The sequence below is a fragment of the Nycticebus coucang genome, chromosome 4 (genome assembly GCF_027406575.1).
Source record: "Nycticebus coucang isolate mNycCou1 chromosome 4, mNycCou1.pri, whole genome shotgun sequence".
NCBI lineage: Eukaryota > Metazoa > Chordata > Mammalia > Primates > Lorisidae > Nycticebus > Nycticebus coucang.
The window spans coordinates 115,168,811-115,189,283 of record NC_069783.1 but is presented as its reverse complement, the minus strand read 5'-3'; the positions used below and the strand labels follow the sequence as shown (position 1 = coordinate 115,189,283).

Here is a 20,473-nt window from a genome sequence, read left to right as displayed (position 1 = left end):
TGGTACTCATCCTCCTCCTCAGACTAATCCCAATATAACCCATATGTAGCTCAGACTCCAGAACCTTCCAGGGACTGGTTTCAGCGCATTGTTCCATGCCCTAAGTCACAAATCTAACTCCCAAAGCAATGATTTCCAATGGATTTTGCTGAAATTTCCAACTGGAGACCAAGGACGGTATTACATTATATATTACCAATCAAATGTTACTAAACTTCTGTATTTCTGTCCTCAGGCTCTATTATTCATGATATATTCTCCCCCTCCTTCCTTGCTAAAGATATTTGCTGCTCTGGTAAGTTCTTTTTTGTTTTCATGTTCCGCTTGACACAATAAAAGTCTGGTGAGAAACCAAACCAATGTGAATGTGGGTGGATTGTCCTCCTTGGTTCTCTTAGCAGCCCTACCCTAGCCCTTGTGACCTTGAATGAGACACCTGCTGTCCTAGTTTCCTGGCCTGCATTCTGGAAAAGGCCCTTAGGGGGAGAAAAGCAGCTTCCCCTGGTACCCCAGCAGGGCTTCTAAAGTTCTTGGAGGAGGGCCTTAAGTAAATAGCAAAGCCAGGTAATGACCACCTGAGGGCTTTCAGAATGAGGACATTAGAGCAGAAGGTCAAGGACCCTGAGGGTAGTAAGATCCAGCTTCCACCACAGCAACTCCCCTGCCAGGGATCTTCAGGGCCCCTAGGATATAGGTATGAGGCTGAACTGCTGGATGTCCTGGGTCACCATAAATCTTCATCACTCTCCTGTCTCTCTCTTCCTTCCTTCCTTCCTTCCTTCCTTCCTTCCTTCTTTCCTTCCTTCCTTCCTTCCTTCCTTCCTTCCTTCTTCCCTCCCTTCCTTTCCTCCCTCCTTTTCTTCCTTCCCCTTGCTTCCCTTCTCTTCTCTTCCCTTTCCCTTCCTTCCTTCCTTCTCTCTTCTCTCTCTCTCTCTCTCTCTTTTCCTCTCTCTCTTTCTTTTTTCTCTCTTTTAAATTCAGTATGGTTAGCACCAACTCTCTTGTCTCTTAAGGAGGGATCTTCACTCTCTCCCCTCACAACCTCTTCCAGTCCCATGGCTTTATTTCTTTATTTATTTGAAACAGAGTCTCGAGCTCTGGGTAGAGTGCTGTGGCATCACAGGTCACAGCAACCTCCAACTCTTGGGCTTAAGCAATTCTCTTGCCTCAGCCTCCCAAGTATCTGGGACTGGGCGGTGCCTGTGGCGCCAGTCCCATATGCCGGAGGTGGTAGGTTCAAACCTAGCCCCAGCCAAAAACCACAAAAAAAAAAAAAAAAGGAAAAACCAAGTATCTGGGGCTACAGGCACCCGCCACAACACCCAGCTATTTTTTTTTTTGTTTGTTTTTTTGGTTGCAGTTGTGTGGCTGGCGCCCTTGCTGATTGAGCTATAGGTGCCGCCCAGTCTCGTAGCTTTAAATATTGTCCATAGGATGACTCATCAATCTCCTGTCCTGCCTTCTCCCTTGAGCCCCGACCCATTATCCAGCTGCTAACTAATAGGTCTCCTTGGATGTACCATGGACATGGCCAATTTCCCATGTCCAAAATGGAGCTCCAGCTGACCCTTCTTGCTCCCAGAACCCTCACCAGAACCTCCTTCTCCCCATCTCAACAAACAGTTCCAGCACCATCCATCCAGCTTCTCAAGCCAGAAACCAAGAGATTACCTTTGATTATCCTCTTGCTTCTGTAATTCAACTATCACGCATCATCATGGCTCTCTTTCCAAAGGGCTCCCAATCTGTTTTCCTTCTTTGGTCTCCATGGCTCCCACCTAGGTCCAGTGTGATCACTGAGCTCTCACTGACCTCTCTGCTTCCTCTCTTATCCTGCCACAGTCTGTTCCATACAGCAATCTGCAAATACATTATTCCCCTGCTTAAACCTTCCAACTTTGTGTGCAGCTGACACGTACCTGCTTGATGTGGCCCCTGCCTGCATCTTGAACTTCACTCTCCCCTGTCATTCTGCATTAGCCACACTAGTATTCTTTCTGTCCCCCCACACACACCAAGTTTGATCTGGCCCAGGGCCTTTGCATGTGCTGTTCCTTCCAACTAGAATCCCCTCCCCTTTCTCATCTATTTGTGTAACTTGCTCCTTTTTTCCCCATCTCAGATCTTAGTCCCAGGATCACCCCTATAAAGACCCACCCCCGTCTAAGGATGCCTCACGCACTCTCATCCAGCCACTGACTACTACTTCATCTTATCACATTTCACCCACAGATCCTATCACTACCTCATTTTTGTTTGCTTGCTTGCTTATCTGTTTAGATTGTCTTCCCCATTAGAATTTCAGCTCCAGGCTATCTAGTCACTGCTCTGTCCCTAGTTCCTAGACCAGCAAATGACACACAAGATTTGCTCAGGAAATGTCTCTCAAATTCACTCATCCATTCATTCAGTGCATAATTGAAGCTTACTTCTCAATGACACAGGGAGCCCACAGATACAAGGGGAACCAAGACTTCTGGCATCAGTGGGACTAATCCTCCTACTTGGTGAAATTGTTAGGAGAATTAAACATTAATTTAAAAAAAGAAAAAGTCTACCAGATAGCCTGGCACACAATAGGTCCTCACTAAATGTACCTTTATCCCACACGTAAGGGTGACCCTGTCTGCTTGGCAGCCACCCTGGAAAATGTGGGCACAGGCCTGGGGGTTCTGACACAGCTGCAGCTGGGGGTTCTGACACAGCTGCAGAACAGCTGGATGCCTGCCTGGGTAGGAGACTGAGAACGGATGTGGGATGGGTGGGAGACCCGAGGCCAGCTGGTGACCCACTTGGCTCTAGGAAAAAGGGAGAAAAGGACCAGAAATAAGCCAGGGCAACATTTGAAATGACAGAGTGAGAACAAGCTCAGGGACACAGGATGTCTCTCAGGGGCATGTAACTGGGAAGGCAGGAACACGAATGCCTTCAGGTCCCGCTCCCTCTTCCCCGGCAGGCCAGCAAATGTGGCCAACTCTAAGAGCCCGGCTCCCCCCTCAGCCTACCTATGTGTGCACTGGCAAGAACAGAAAGAAGTCTTACAGAGACCAAAAGACACCAGGCTGCCAGGCAAGGTTTGCGTACAGAAGCTGTCCTTCTATTCAGTGGAATACTGTGCAGTGGCAAAAAAGAATGAGGATGCTTTTTACGCAATGATGCAAATGGTCTCTAAGATATATTGTGAGTAGGAAAAGATGAATCTTAAAAAGACACATGCCGGACGGCACCTGTGGCTCAAGGAGTAGGGCGCTGGTCCCACATGCTGGAGGTGGCGGGTTCAAACCCAGCCCCAGCCAAAAACCACAAAAAAAAAAAAAAAAAAAAAAAAAAGACTCTGACCTATGTCAGGTCTAAAAAAAAAAAAAAGACACATGCCTTCACTTGTGTATACCACCACCATCTCCAGAAGGATGTGTAAGAAGCTTGTTAACAGTGGTGTGTGCCCAGAACAGAAAGGAACAATTGAGGGATGGGATGGAAGGAAGACATTTCACTAAAATATCCTCTCATCCCTTTTTTGAAGGTTGAATGACTTGTCCATGACACCTATTCAAAAAGAAATACTTAAAACTTGAAAAGGAAACAAAAAGAAGAAAATGCAGCTGGCACCCACCTTGGGGAATTGCTTTATCCCTCTTCTTTCACTAAAGAAAGTGAGGGATGGCATACTTCCTCCAAAATGATCTCTCTAAAAGAGAAAGCAGGTTACAGTGCTCTTCTGTTTGAATGCGTTCAATGACACACAGTTGAGCATATTGGATAAGCTCAAAAGAAGTAATCATTTGAGATTTTTTTTGTAGAGACAGAGTCTCACTGTACCGCCCTCGGGTAGAGTGTGGTGGTTTCACACGGCTCACAGCAACCTCTAACTCTTGGGCTTAAGCGATTCTCTTGCCTCAGCCTCCCGAGCAGCTGGGACTACAGGCGCCCGCCACAACGCCCGGCTATTTTTTTGTTGCAGTTTGGCTGGGGCTGGGTTTGAACCCGCCACCTTCGGCATATGGGGCCGGCGCCCTACTCACTGAGCCACAGGCACCACCCTAATCATTTGAGATTAATCCATGCATAAATGAACAAGATCATACTTGTTCTTTGATCTTTACGTATTGATATGGAAAAGTGCAGAATATTAAGTCAAGGATGATCTCATTAAAACAATAAGATAATTATATATAATACATAAAGTTGCATTGTATATTGGCATGTGCAGGTATAGATGCATAAACACAGGATGCCATAAAGTTCGTGTGCAAGTTACAATAGCGCAATTTTAAATTGCACACAAACTTTATGGCCACCCTGTATATTAGTATCAACATGAACATATACATGATTATGAGCTATAAAAAGAAAAAAAATCTAGAAAAACCCCAAATTTGCTGGTTCTGCATTTTTTTTTTCTTTTTTTTGGAGACACTGTGGAGTGCCTCAGTCTCTTGGGCTCAAGCAATCTTCTTGCCTCAACCTCCCAAGTAGCTGGGATTACAGGCACCTGCCACAATGTCTGGCTAGTTTTCTGTTTTCAGTAGAGATGAGGTCTTGCTTTTGCTCAGGCTGGTCTGGATCACCTGAGCTCAAGCAATCCACCCACCTCAGCCTCCTGGAGTGTTAGGATTACAGGCATCAGCCACTGTGCCCAGCCTGGTTCTACATCTTGATCTGGGTGGTCATTACATAAACTTGGCTATCACCATGGGTAAAAATTAATCAATTTGTACTTAAGAATCAGACATATCCCAGAATATAATTACATCTTACATTTCTTAAAGGAAAAAAAGATGTAACCTAAAATATGAATAGAGATCAATTTTGGGGACAGCTGAGACTATGGGGGCATGAGGGGGTTTTGATTCCAGTGTATAGCTAAAAATTTTACAAGCACACAAGTACAAATCCTTTTGAAATATGTATGTTTTAAATTAATATTTTATTTCTGACTTTTTTTTTTTGAGACAGAGTCTCACTTTATAGACCTCGGTAAAGTGCCATAGCGTCATAGCTCACAGCAACCTCCAGCTCTTGGGCTTAGGTGATTCTCTTGCCTCAGCCTCCCAAATAGTTGGGACTACAAGCACCTGCCACAACGCCCAGCTGTTTTTTGTTGCAGTTTGGCCAGGGCTGGGTTTGAACCTGCCCCTCTCAGTACATGGGGCCAACGCCCTACCCACTGAGCCAAAGGTGCCGCCCTATTTCTGACTCTTTAGCTAATCGCACAAAGCCTTTACTTCTTTCCACTCCCATACTTCATTCCAACCATGCTAAACCACTTACCATTTCTCACGTGTATTGTGCTGTTTCGGACCTTTGCTGGTCTCTCTTTCCTACTCCCTCAACTCCACCTACTTACCTCTCTTCTTCTAATCCTTTAAGTTTCAACTGAAGTGTCACCTCTTCTAGGAAGCCCTCCTTCACCTCCCAGGCAGGGTCAAGTGCTCCAGAAATACCTCAAAATTGCCACAGCACTTAACTCATTTGTCCATCCCACTCATCCAACCCTGAGCTCCTTGAGGTCAAGGATTGTGTCTGCCGCATTTCTGTGACTGTTTAGCACGTTAGAGTCAAAGAAAGTGTCTGACTTATTTCTGTGTCCCAGTGTGTAGCACCAGGGCCAGGCACATACGAGCCCTCAATGCATGAGGATGAATACATTTTTTTTTAATTGGCAAAAAGGCAAAATTCAGACAATTTCAAGTATTGGTGAGGATGGGGAGCAAGAAGTAGGTTTATCCATTACTGGTGGAATGTTGAAAAAAATAGCCCCCCAAGTTGATCAGTCCTTAATCCCCAGAATCTGTGAATATTACTTAACGTGGTAAAATATGTGTTAAGAATTTTGTTTTGGTGGGGTGATTGTTCTGGATGATCTGGGTGGCCCCTAAATGTAATTACAAATATCCTTATAACAGATTCAAAGAAAGAATTCACAAATGTAGAAGAGAAGGCCACATGAGGATGGAGGCAGAGATCGGAAGGATGTGGCCATAGGGACAGAAGTCTGGAAACTAGAAGCTGGAAAAGGCAAGGAAGGATGCTCTTCTAGAGCTTCTGGAAAAAAATATGGCCCTGCTCTTACCTTGAATTCCACTGGTGATGCTAAGTTTAGACTTCTGATTTCCAGAAGAGCAAAAGAATACATTTTTGTTTTTTGAAACCACCACATTTGTAGCAATTTGTTACAGCAGCCCCAGGAAACTAATGGTACCTCTTTTCTGAAAAACTATTTGGCAAAACCAAATTATAAAGTTGATCATGTACATAACAATGAGTCACCACTTCCCCTAGTGATAAGTCCTGGGGACTGGAAACATGTTGGAGAACATTTCTCACAGCATTGTTTGTAACACTGAAAGCACATGTAGTGAAAATATAATGGAGTCTGTCAGGCTAGGGCAGACATGATGCAGCTGGTCTGGTCAGTTTAGGTCCTACCTGACCTTCACCCCCTGTCTCCCATTCTTACTGTTTTGTAGATTTAGCTTCCACCCTAAAGATATCTATCTTCTTTAGGTGGACTGATTTAGGAGATAACTTTTGAATTGAAATGTTATTCTGGATCACTAGTTATAGTGATTATTGTTTACTATGAATTATGGGTTTGGCCTATTTTTGTTTAAGATAAGGGTTAACATGATCTTCACTTTGAACCCAAACGTATAAAACTGTAATGTTGGAAACAGAAGAACAGAACAGTCTTGGAGAGACTACTCTCACTGTTCTCCAGAATCCCGGCCTTCGGACAAAGTTTGAGGAACCTATCCCTGTCTCTGGATATTGTCTGACAATGACAGACAGCTGGACCTTCTTCATCTGGTAACAATGACAAAACCTAGATCCAAGTCACATGTTCACCCACAGACAGGATAAATTAACTGTGGCCTCTTCACATCACAGAGGGAGAAAGCAATAAATTATAGCCATTTGCAACAGCAAGCATTCATATCACATACCTGATGTTAAGTAGGAGAAGCAAGTCACAAAATAGCACGAATAATATAATACTGTTTACGTAAAGTTCAAAAACAGGTAAAACTAAATAATACATTGTTTTGGTGTTTAAACTATGAAGAAAAGGGGGAAATGATTTAAGTAAACTTCCAGGTAGTGGTTACTTGTAATGAAGGGCTGAAATGAGGAGGGAGAGACACCCAGAGGGCTTAAGGGTAAAGGGACCATATACAAAGGGAACCAAAAAAATGTATACACAGTTTAAGAAAGGAAAAAGCTACATTAAATTTGTAATACCAAGTCACATTTGACTTCTGCCATTACAAAAGGTGTTCAATGTGACTTGATTCATCTTTTGTTATTGATAGATGTTGAATATTACAAATTTAATACAGATTTTCCTTTCTAAAAATGTGTAAATACACTTTTCTTTGGTACCCTCTGTATTTTATCATCTAACTGGTACACTTCTGCAGATGTAAAAGGGATTGCTAGTAACAATTATGGCAGAAAACAGGTGTGAATCCAAACTGCCCCAGGCAAACCAGAACATCAACATACTTGGTCAATATGAATAAGGTTCTAGTTCATGGGTTGATTGGTATGAGATACGGGTATTTGTTTTCTTGGTCTTTTAAAAAACTAGACATACACATTTTCTAGGTATGATATATTTCATTTGTTTACACCAACCAAAAATGAATGAGGGGGTTTTCAGAATCAGTTCAGGCTTTGCTGTAGCAAGTCTAGACATGAATGCAGACTTTGGCTTAATTTGGCAGAAAAGGAATTTATCACAAAGAGAGCTATGAATTCCCTTGATAGCCAGATAGGCACAAACAGAGGCACACAGTGGGAAACACAACCACACGTGTGCTCAGAGCCTGCTGCTGAGAACCCCCAGTTCCTCCCTCTAGGCTTCACCAGCCACTGACTGCTACAGCTGTCCCAGGAACCTGGATGGTGTTCCTACTTCTACACCACCCTCCAACACCACCCTCCACTGCCACCCCAAATTTCTCCTTGTCCCTCCTTCTTTGCCCATTCCAGTGTCAAAATCCAAGGTAGGTGCAGGGGATTAGTCAATGGCAAGGGACACTGGGAAAGGAAGTACTGGCAACCCCTACTTCCTCTGGCAGGCCTCCATAAAAGCCATAATTGCAAGGAGTCCCAAGTCAGCATGAGGACACATGGCTGAGCAGCTGAAAAGTGGAAAGTCTGCAATGTTTGCTCAGCAGGTGTGTCACACACTGGGGATAGACCCTTAAAGGATCTTAAAATGACAAAATTCTAGACTTCTAGAATTTCCCTCACCAACAGGTTTCAAGTTAAGATTTAGAGGGAGGTTTTTGCATTTAACATTTGAGTTAGTGTCAGGGTTATGGTCAAGGAAAGGAACTGTTGTTTTTTTGTTTGTTTGTTTGTTTTTTGAGACAAAGTCTCACTATGTCACCACAGCTCACGGCAACTTCAAACTCTTGAGCTTAAACGATTCTCTTGCCTCAGCCTCCCAAGCTGCTGGGACTACAGGCGCCCACCACAGCACCTGCCTATTTTTTTGTTGCAGTTGTCATTGTTGTTTAGCTGGTCCAGGCTGGGTTCGAACCAGCCAGCATCCGTATATGTGGCTGGCGCTGTAGCCACTATGCTACGGCGCTGAGTTAGAAAGGAACATTTTAAATGAAAACAAACACATTGATTTGCTGATCTGCCCACCCACACTCTCCTTCCCAGACTGGGCCTCTGATCCAAAGCTCATCAACCCATTGGCTGGCCAGTAACTACTCAGAGCTTCCCCAAACTTTCTCATGTACTGGTGTTCTTAGAATTTCCATAATTTTTTTCATGGTAGCCTTAGGATAAAAGAAATACTTTAACAGTTCCATTTGTTTGTTTGTTTGTTCTTGAGATAGAGTCTTACTTTGTCACCCTTGGTAGAGTGCCATAGCATCATAGCTCAAAGCAACCTCAAACTCTTGGACTCAAAGCAATTCTCTAGCCTCAGTCTCCCTGGTAGGTAGGGCTACAGGCGCCTGCCACAATGCCCAGGTACTTTTTTTTTTTAGAGATGGGGGTCTCACTCTTGCTCAGGCTCATCTCAAACTCCTGAACTCAGGAAATCCACCTGCCTCAGCCTCCCAGAGTGCTAGGATTACAGGGTGTGATCCGCTTTCGTTTGTTAAATAGTTAGGCCCAAACAACTTCACAAGTATTTATGGCCTAACAACTTAGCAGCCATTTGAAAAGAAAAATTGAAAGAAAAAAAATATTCTTCTTTCATTCTTAACCACAATCGATCTCACATGGGATGTGCATCAAATGGAATGTATGTACCTGTTGGGCACTGCACAAATTCTCAAGCTCAAAATCAGATTGGACACTGCCTCATTTCCTGTTTCATGCTGATTTTCAGGTAGTAATTGCTATTTATTACAGCAACCATGGAAAACCCTGCTTGCAAATATATGACATCATGGAAAGGGATGTAGTGCATGCGTTCTAACACTGAAACTAAACTGTCTCAAGCTGGTAATTTGAGAGGTGTAGAAAGACGTGAACTTTCACTGTATTTGTCTTTGTCTTGAAAGTGTAAATATCCCATGGTGTCCCTGTGAGTTTGTCTGGGAGCCCAAGGGTGCCTTGGTACACAATTTGAAAATCGCTGCCTCTACAGTATAAACTAAGACATGGAGGCACTAGCTGGCCAAATCGGTAGAATCAGGGAAGGGTTGTGTGTTTCAGCCTGAGGCATGAAGAGAAAATAATAAGAGAAAACCTATTTGCTGAGAGAAGAGGGAGAATCAAATTAAGAAGAGAAGCCAGAAAGCCCCCATGGAGCAAAACAGAAAGGATGGATAGTGATACTCGCCTGATGCAGTAGTTACAGCGATTGGATTCAACACTGTGGCTCCTGAATCCATTTCTTACATTGAAATGGTTGGTTGCCCTAAACCAGCCCCTCCTACAGACTTTCCCAGATCCAAGAAATGGCGACAACTCCACCCTGCCAATTGTTCAGACAAAACTTTGGGTCACACTTGACTGTCTCCTTCTTTGACATCTGAACACTCAGTTCATTAGTAAATTCTGTCATCTCTCCCTTCAATGTATAGTAGTTCCCCCCAGAGCTCCAGTGGATGCTTGAAATCACAGATATATAGTATGGAACCTAAGCTCTGTTTTCTTGATCTGGTAACTGATATGGCTACTAAGGGACTCATGGGCAGGTGGCATATAGAGCATGGATGTGCTGGACAAAGGGAGGACTGGATTCATGTCACAGGCAGGACACAGATGGACAGGCAAAATTTCATGTTGTTCAGAATGGCATGCAATTTAAAACTTACCAATATTTTTTCTAGAATTTTCCATTGAATATTTTCCATCTGTGGTTTACTGTAACTGAAGTCACGGATAAAGGAGAACTATTGTATATCCAGAATCTGACCACTCTTACCCATCTCCAAGTTGCTGGTCTATCACTTCTCACTTGGCCAAAGAGTGGGTTCTTTACTGGTGCCCAGCTCTTGCCTGGCCAGAGGGATCCTCTTCCAGTGTAAGTTGCTTCTGGGCTTGGAACCCTCTGACGACCCTCTCTCACTCAGAATAAAAGCCAAAGCCCTTGAGGTGGCCATGAGGGGAGTGACACTCAGCTATCTGAGACCACATAATAACCCACTGCTCTCATTTAATTCATGTCATTCCAGCCACACTGGCCTCTCTACCATTCCTAAAGCATGCCCAGGGCCCATCCTGCCTCAGGGCCTTTGCACTAGCTGTTCCCATTGCCTGGAACATCATCCCCCAGATATCCTCGGCTCACTCCTTTACTTCCCTCAGATCAAATGTCACTTTGCCAGTGAGTCCTTTCCTGGCCACCTGTATAAAATGAAATCAGCACCCCTAGCCTCTCAGCACTCCCTGGTCCCTCACCTTTGGAATGAATTACTAGGTTGCAGGACTCAAATGAGCTCATGTACAAAGAAATGTATTTAAAGCATTCCTTCTTCTTTTTTTTTTTTTGAGACAAACGCTCAAGATGTTGCCATGGGTAGAGGGGTAGAGTGCCATTGCGTCATAGCTCACAGCAACCTCCAATTCTTGGGCTCAAGCTATCCTCTTGCCTCAGTTTTTCTATTTTTAGTAGAGACGGGGTTTTGCTCTTGCTCAGGCTGGTCTGGAACCCGTGAACTCAAGTGATCAGCCTGCCTCAGCCTCCCAGAGTATTAGGATTACAAGCGTGAGCCATCATGCCCAGCCAGATTCCTTCATTTTTTTAAGCAAATATTTACTGAGCACCTACTATTTTTTAGACGTTGAGCTACACACTGAGGGGAAAGTGATTCCTTCAATTTAAAGCTTGCTTCCTCTCCTCTGGAGGGTAGTATAATTTAGAATTGCCTAGAAATACTGAGTTAAATTATCTGGGCAGGTCCACATGGTAGGTTTCTACAGGTCTGGTCACTGCAACTGGATTCCACAGTCTGGCCATTGCATCCCAGGATTCCTAGGCCTGGACCCAGTGTTCATCTTGCTCTGCCCTGCTCTGCAGAACCAGCCACTACTCCAGATTTCAGATGTCAAGGCCCTAGGGAGAGAGCTCCTTGGACTGCTAAGAAAATTCCCAGGGGCAGAGCAATGCTTTGGGAAGAACTTGATTTCTAGCTTTTCTAACTTATATATTTACACATATGGTATGCAGAACTCTATGCTCTTGTCCTAGACTGCATCAATGTTTCAGGCAGGTTCTAGATTCCAGTACAGGAATGGCAAATATATGGCAAACCCACCATGTTGGCCCCCTCCCAGACCACAGCAGACATCAATAGTGGATCACCGCACTCTTCCTCCACCAGATGTGGCCTCAGAACTCCTCACACAGCACCCAGGGTAGCCACTACTAATCACCATTGGCACAGAAAGTGTAAGGGGATTTCCTGCTTTGTTCTAGCACTTTCTTAACGGCAGCCTGTTCTGCTGCTCTGCAGCATTCATCAGGAGGCCTCATTCTTGATTGGAAACTTTTTTCTCCTGTTTCCGCTGACGCTAGATGTTTGTAGAAAGTAGATAAACAACACTTGAATAGTGGTTTTGGTGCTGCTCAGAAAGTTCTAATGTTATAAAAATGAATGTTATAAAAAGAATAAAAGAATTTCCCATTTGAGAAGCAATTACTTATGTTAAAAACATTTTTGAAGCCCACTCTTTCCTCTGAAGAGATTAATGTTTTGCATTAAGGTCTAATACATTCTGACTCCCAGGATTTTTTGGCAGAACAAAAAATCTTGACGGCTTTTTGTTTGAATGGCTTATTTCACTTCTCCGTTTCTGTGCCTTTTTCATGCTCTGTTTCTCTCCATTTCTTTTGTCTTTTTCTCCTGATATCTCTGTCTTTGTGTATGTCTCTCTCATTGTCTTTTTCTCTGTCCCTCTCTTCCTCAGTGGGCTGGCAGCTCAGCTCTTGGAGGGAATCTCTTGGAATATTTGTGTGCTTGTCTGGCTTTCTTTGTCTCAGTCTCTGTATGTGGGCCTCTCGTTCCCAATCTTTGTCTATTTCCCTCTCTTACACTGTGTGTTGCATCTGACTGACTTGCTCTATGTGAGGCTATGCTGTCTATTTATGTTTGTGTCTTTGTATATGAATTTCTTTTTCTGTCTCTTTGTATTTCCCTACTACTCTCCGTGTCAATTTCTCTTTGCCTCCCTATTTGAATCTCTTCCCCCTCTCTCCTTCACTCTGTCTTTCTCTCTCTCAATCTGCTTTCTTCCCTCCCCACTCTTTGCTCCCAATCCACCCCCATTTCTCTTTTTCCTTCCTTTGCCCCCCTCCCCAAGAGCCGAGGTTGGGTCGATAGTAAATATAAAGTGAAAAGTCACACAGAGATTTTCTAGGCCACCAGATGTGCAACATATTCAAGCAGAACAGCTGTATAATTTAACAACTTCCTTGTTTTCTTAGAACGTCTGCCACTGGGGCATCTCACATGCCTGTCTATTTGAGGACATACATGTGTGTGGGTGTACCTGTGTGTTCCTTCATGAGGACCTGTGCACCAGCCTCTGCTCTCTCAAACCCCCTACCTGTGTCCTTTTAAGTAATCCGATTAAAATGTCTTTCCCTGCAGCTTCCCTCCTGGTCTTCTTCCTAGCTTATATAGCTAACAACCTGGTGTTATCTGAGCTTCTCGAGACCTTCCCCTGGCATCCTGAGATCACAAGATCTTGTGAGTGAAGTGTTCAGAAAGATAAAATAAAATGAGGAATAATCCTAGCACTCTGGGAGGGTAAGGCAGGTAGATTGCCTGAGCTCAGGAGTTCAAGACCAGCCTGAGCAAGAGCTAGACCCTGTCTCTGAAAAATAGCCAGGCATTATGGTGGGCGCCAGCTAGTGGGGAGGCTGAGGCAAGAGGATGGCTTGAGCCCAAGAATTTGAGGTTGCTGTGAGCTATGACATCATGACATTCTACTGAGGGTGACAAAGTGAGACTTTGTCTCAAAAATAAATAAAAATATAATGAGAAAGAAGAGTCTAAATTTAGCCCTGGAGAAAGCTAGGAAGAAAACTCTCAAATGTGGGACTCTGAGATGGGCATTGTGGCAGGCATAGTCCCAGCTACTCAAGAGTCTGAGACAAGAGAATTGCCAAAGTTCAAGAGCTGGAGGTTGCTGTGAGCTGTGACACCACAGCACTCTCCTGAGGGTGACAAAGTAAGACTCTGTCTCTAAAAAAAAAAAAAGGGAAAAAAGTGTGAGACTCTGTGTTATTCTTGGCACCATTTTACAGATGAAAAGACTGATGAGCAAATCCTGGGATCCAAAAGCCCAAAAGAACAGTATTCTAACCCAAAACTCCTAACTCTCAGCGTGCAACTCAATTGCAAGCAGCACGGACCAGCAACACAGAGCACAGTGGTCCACTGGGCATCACCTGCATCAGGTACAAAATCCTGAGTTCAAATCCTGCACTGGGATTCAGAAGCTGTATGACCTGGGCCAAACTGCACCAGCTCTCTGAGCCTCAGTCTCCTCATCTGTGGAATGGGAGGAATAATGGTATCTCCCTCAGAGAGGTATTATAAAACTCTAAGGAAATAGGACAATATAAGATTCTGAGGTGATAGTTAAGTATTCAAAAATGTTTATTGAGACCTTGTCTCTACTAAAAATAGAAAAATTAGCCAGATGTGGTGGTGGGCACCTGTAGTTCCAGTTACTTGGGAGGCTGAGGCAAGAGGATCTCTTGAGCCCAAGAAACTGAGGTTGCCATGAGCTATAGTTACACCACGGCACTCTACCCAGGCCAACAGAGTGACACTTTTTCTCCAAAACAAAAACAAATATGTATGTTGGCAAGGCACAGTGGCTCACACCTGTAATCCTTACACTTTGGGAGGCTGAGGTGAGAAGATTGCTTGAGGCCAGAGGTTTGAGACCAGCCTGGGCAACATAGGATCGCTTGAGTGGAGTAGTTCGAGGTTGCAGTGAGCTCTGATGGCTTCACTGTACTCCAGCTCTGGGCAGTAGAGGGAGACTCTGCCTCAAAAAAATTAATAAGGGCAGAGGAGTGAGAGCAAGATGGCGGCCGAGTAACAGCTTCCCTGCAACTAGGCACCGTGAGTCTGGGGAGATAAGACTCCAGGCATCTCTGGCTGGTGGGATCTGCCTATGATCATCCCTTTGAGGATACAGGGAGTCAGCAAGAGACTTCTGGACCCCAAGAGGAGGACAAAAACAGTGGAAAACTGGCAAGTGGTTGCGTGTGTTTGATCGGTCTAATCCTGCTGGCAGCTGTAAGTACAGCACAGCAGTGAGACTGCAAACCAGAAAGGCCTTACCTGTGAATTGTTTTGGTGTTTTTGGACTTGGCACTCAGTTGAACTGCCTTGGGGAGAGCTTGAGCAGGAGTGAGAAGAACTTTGGACATTGCCTAGGGCCCCAGACTGAGCCACTGAGCCGGTCTGATGGAGCTAATAGTGTTTGGCTGTGGGCTGCAGGAAGCCATTGTGAGAGAACTGCCTGGCAAGCTCCACCCTCAGGGTTGCAGAGCAAGGATCAGGTGGGAGCTAGTAACCTAGTGACTGAGCAGCCTAAAGGCGGGGACTGAGCCGCCTTACAGCCTTAACGCTCAGGGACAGAGTGAGAATGGTTTTGGCACACTGAGTAAGTGGATAGCCACTTTAGCAGTGATCCCAGCGACAAGCACTTTCCTGGGAATGCTTCTGCTTAGCCAAGTTTAGAAGTTTAAAGTGCCTTTTAAGAGGGCTAAAGAGAGTTAGGGTATCCATCCTGAGGGGTTTGAGAAATCAGCGGAGGCCTCCAGTCGTATCAGCATGGTGACTAACATCTCATACCCCAGAAGACCACCTATTGCCCAGACAATATTCAACAAGATATATATACTGCTTTGTTTTGGTTTTTTTTTTTTTTTTGTTGTTGTTTGTTTACGTTTTATTTATTTTGTTGTTGTTGTTTTGTTTTTTAATTTCAACCTTTTCTGGTACAGATTTTTTCTTTTCTTTTTTTTTCTTTCTCCATTTTTCTAGTTTAAATACAATTTCCCATTGCTGCCTTTTTCAATAATTAGAACTTAATTTTTGCTAGTGTTTCTACCCCAATTATTTGGTTTTTCACTCAATTTAATCCCGTAAAGTTTTCTGTTTGCTGGTGTTGGTTTGATTTATAGCATTTTTGTCTTTCCTCTCTACTTGGGGGAGGTGGGGTATTGTGTCCAATCAGGTTAGCAAAGAGCTGCTGACCTAAAGGGAACCACCCAACCAGACACCCCCAGAGGTTGGGGTTTTCTTAAGACTGTGTCAAAATACCCTACTGTACACCTATATTGCTCTGTCTCCCTCTTTCTGTGCCTCTCTTCTTTTTGTCAATATTCCCTTTTACCCACCCCCTTGCCTTTCTCTATTTTCTGTTCTTTCTTTCTTTCTTTTATCTCTTCTTGGTCTTCAACCCTCTCATCCTTCTGGTCCTGTACCAAAAGGACTCATTGAAACCTTAGTCCACAGGAATGGGAACATATAGAGCAAGAGGAAGTGAAAGGAAAATTAGGGCAAGGAAACAGATAACAGAAATCACTCATGAGGAAGAATCAGCAGAAAACTCCAGGCAACATGTAGAACCAGTCCAGAGCAACCCCTCTAAGGGATCATGAGGTAGCTATTGCAGAGGATTCCACCTAGAAAGAAATGTTAGGAATGACAGAAAGGGAATTTAGAATACACATGATGAAAACAATGAAGGAAATTATGGAAACAATGAAGGAAACTGCTAATAAAGTGGAAAATAACCAAAAGGAAATCCAAAAACAGAATCAAATAAGAGATGAATGATATGAAGAATACAGAAAAGATATAGAGGAGCTGAAGGAACTGAAGCAGTTAATTAGGGAATTTAAAGATGCAATGGAAAGTATCAGCAACAGGTTAGACCATGCAGAAGAAAGAATTTTGGAGGTAGAGGACAAAGTTCTTCAGACAACTCAGATAGTTTAAGAGGCAGAAAAGAAGAGAGAGAAAGCAGAATGTTCACTGTCAGAATTATGGGACTTTATGAAGCATTCCAATATACGAGTTATAGGAATCCCACAAGGGGAAGAAGAATGCCCCAGAGGAATGGAAGCCATACTAGAGAATACTATAAATGAAAATGTCCCAAATATCACCAAAGATTCTGACACACTGCTTTCAGAGGGATATTGGACCCCAGGTTGCCTCAACTCTAACCAAGCTTCTCCAAGACACATTGTGATGAACCTGTCCAAAGTCAAGACGAAAGAAAAGATTCTGCAAGCTGCCAGGAATAAGCACCAGTTGACCTATAGGGGCAAATCCATCAATCAGAGTGACTGCAGACTTCTCTAAGGAAACTTTCCAAGCAAGAAGACAATGGTCATCTACCTTTAATCTACTTAAAGAGAACAATTTCCAGCCCAGAATTCTGTACCCTGCTAAGCTAAACTTTAAAATTGATGGAGAAATCAAATCATTTATGGATATACAAACATTGAGGAAATTCGCCACAACAAGACCAGCTCTACAGGAAATATTTCAACCTGATCTACACACTGACCACCACAATGGATCAGCAGCAAAGTAAGAACTCAGAAATTAAAGGACAGAACCTAACTTCCACACTGATGCAAAAGATAAAACTAAGCAATAGACTCTCACAAAATAAGATGAATAGTATACTACCACACTTATCAATTATCTCAATAAATGTTAATGGCTTGAATTCCCCACTGAAGAGACATAGATTGGCTGACTGGATTAAAAAACACAAGTCATACATTTGTCTGTAAGAAACACACCTGGCTTCAAAAGACAGATTAAAACTCCGAGTCAAGGGTTGGAAGACAATTTTTCAGGCAAATGGAATTCAGAAGAAAAGAGGAGTTGCAATCTTATTTTCAGATACATGTGGATTTGAAGCAACTAAAGTCAAAAAAGACAAACATGGTCACTTTATATTGATGAAGGGAAAAACACAACAAGAAGATGCTTCAATTCTAAATATCTATACCCCCAATTTAAATGCTCCCAGATTCTTGAAACAGACCTTACTCAGTCTGAGCAATATGATATCTGATAATACCATCATAACAGGGGACTTTAACACTCCTCTTATAGAGCTGGACAGATCCTCTAAACAGAAATTAAACAAAGATTTAAGAGATTAAATGAGACCCTAGAACAACTGTGCTTGATAGACGCATATAGAACACTCCACCCCAAAGATAAAGAACATACATTCTTCTCATCACCCCATGGAACATTTTCCAAAATAGATAATATCCTGAGACACAAAACAAATATCAACAGAATAAAAAGAATTGAAATTTTACCTTGTATCCTCTCAGACCATAAGGCACTAAAGGTGGAACTCAACTCTAACAAAAATGTTCAACCCCACACAAAGGCATGGAAATTAAACAACCTTCTGTTGAATGATAGTTGGGTGCAGGAAGAAATAAAAAAGGAAATCATTAACTTCCTTGAGCATAACAAGACACAAGCTACCAAAACCTGTGGGATACTGCAAAAGCAGTTTTGAGAGGAAAATTTATTGCTTTAGATGCCTACATTCGAAAAACAGAAAGAGAGCGCATCAACAAACTCACAAACCATCTTATGGAATTGGAAAAAGAAGAATAATCTAAGCCTAAACCCAGTAGTAGAAAAGAAATATCCAAAATCAAATCAGAGATCAATGAAATTAAAAACAAAAGAATCATTCAGAAAATTAATGAAACAAGGAGTTGGTTTTTTGAAAAAACAAATAAAATAGATAAACCATTGGCCAGACTAACTAGAAATAGAAAAGTAAAATCTCTAATAACCTCAATCAGAAATAATAAAGGGGAAATAACAACTGATCCCACAGAGATACAGGAGAACATCTCTGAATACTACCAGAAACTCTATGCCCAGAAATTTGACAATGTGAAGGAAATGGATCAATATTTGGAATCACACCCTCTCCCTAGACTTAGCCAGGAAGAAATAGAGCTCCTGAACAGACCAATTTCTAGCACTGAGATTAAAGAAACAATAAAAAATCTTCCAACCAAAAAATGCCCTGGTCCAGATGGCTTCACACCAGAATTCTATCAAACCTTCAAGGAAGAGCTTATTCCTGTACTGCAGAAATTATTCCAAAAAATTGAGGAAGAAGGAATCTTCTAATCTAAGATTACAGCTTATCTTCAAAAAAGTCATACATCATGATCAAGTAGGTTTCATCCCAGGGATGCAAGGCTGGTTTAACATACTCAAGTCCATAAACGTTATCCACCGTATTAACAAAGGCAAAAATAAAGATCATATGATCCTCTCAATAGATACAGAAAAAGCATTTGATAAAATCCAGCATCCTTTTCTAATTAGAACACTGAAGAGTATAGGCATAGGTGGCACATTTCTAAAACTGATTGAAGCTATCTATGACAAACCCACAGCTAATATTTTACTGAACAGAGTAAAACTGAAAGCTTTTCGTCTTAGAACTGGAACCAGACAAGGTTGTCCTTGTCACCTTTACTATTCAATATAGTGCTGGAAGTTCTAGCCAATACAATTAGGCAAGACTAGGAAATAAAGGGAATCCAAATGGGAGCAGAGGAGGTCAAACTCTCCCTCTTTGCTGACGACATGATCTTATACTTAGAGAATCCCAAAGACTCAACCACAAGACTCCTAGAAATCATAAAAAAATACAGTAATGTTTCAGGATATAAAATCAATGTCCACAAGTCAGTAGCCTTTGTATACGCCAATTAAGAGTGAAGATGAGAAGCTAATTAAGGACACAACTCCCTTCACCATAGTTTCAAAGAAAATGAAATACCTAGGAATATACCTAACGAAGGAGGTGAAGGACCTCTATAAAGAAAATTATGAACTTTGGGCGGCGCCTGTGGCTCAAGGAGTAGGGCGCTGGTCCCATATGCTGGAGGTGGCGGGTTCAAACCCAGCCCCAGCAAAAAACCAAAAAATAAAATAAAATAAGAAAAAAAGAAAATTATGAGCTTTTTTTTTTTCCTAGTCTCACCCCCTCCTCCGGGCTCGCCAGATGACCCGGAAGTTGTACTTGCACCCACCCCTTTCCTCCTCCCACAATTCCATGCACTCTTTCTTTCCAACTTGGGACCTGTAGGATAGCTCCCGCAAAGAAGGGTGGCAAGAAGAAGAAGGGCCGGTCTGCCATCAACGAGGTGGTGACTTGAGAATACACTATCAATATTCACAAGCGCATCCATGGAGTGGGCTTCAAGAAGTGTGCCCCTCAGGCACTCAAAGAGATCCAGAAATTTGCCATGACAGAAATGGGAACTCCAGATGTGCACATTGATACCAGGCTTAACAAAGCTGTCTGGGCCAAAGGAATAAGGAATGTCCCATACCGTATCCGTGTGTGGTTATCCAGAAAACGCAATGAAGATGAAGATTCACCAAACAAGCTCTATACGTTGGTTACCTATGTACCTGTTACTACTTTCAAAAATCTACAGACAGTCAACATGGATGAGAACTAACTGGTGATTGTCAGACATATCAAATAAAATTATAAAATCAAAAAAAAAAAAGAAAATTATGAAATCCTCAGAAAGGAAATAGCAGAGGATATTAACAAATGGAAGAACACACCATGCTCATGGATGGGCAGAATCAACATTGTTAAAATGTCTATACTTCCCAAAGCAATCTACCTATTCAACGCCATTCCTATTAAAATACCAACATTGTACTTTCAAGATTTGGAAAAAATGATTCTGCACTTTGTAGGGAACCAGAAAAAAACCCGTATAGCTAAGGCAGCTCTTAGTAATAAAAATAAAGCTGGGGGCATCAGCATACCAGATTTTAGTCTGTACTACAAAGCCATAGTGCTCAAGACAGCATGGTACTGGCGCAAAAGTAGAGACATAGACACTTGGAATCGAATAGAAAACCAGGAAATGAAACTAACATCTTACAACCACCTACTCTTTGATAAACCAAACAAGAACATACCTTGG

General features: G+C 42.7%; 1 pseudogene; it reads left to right on the top strand.

Moving 5' to 3' along the window:
• Positions 1-19,990, top strand: part of LOC128584390 (60S ribosomal protein L31-like) — a 43,241-nt pseudogene extending 23,251 nt beyond the window's left edge.
• The last annotated feature ends 483 nt before the right edge of the window (positions 19,991-20,473 follow it).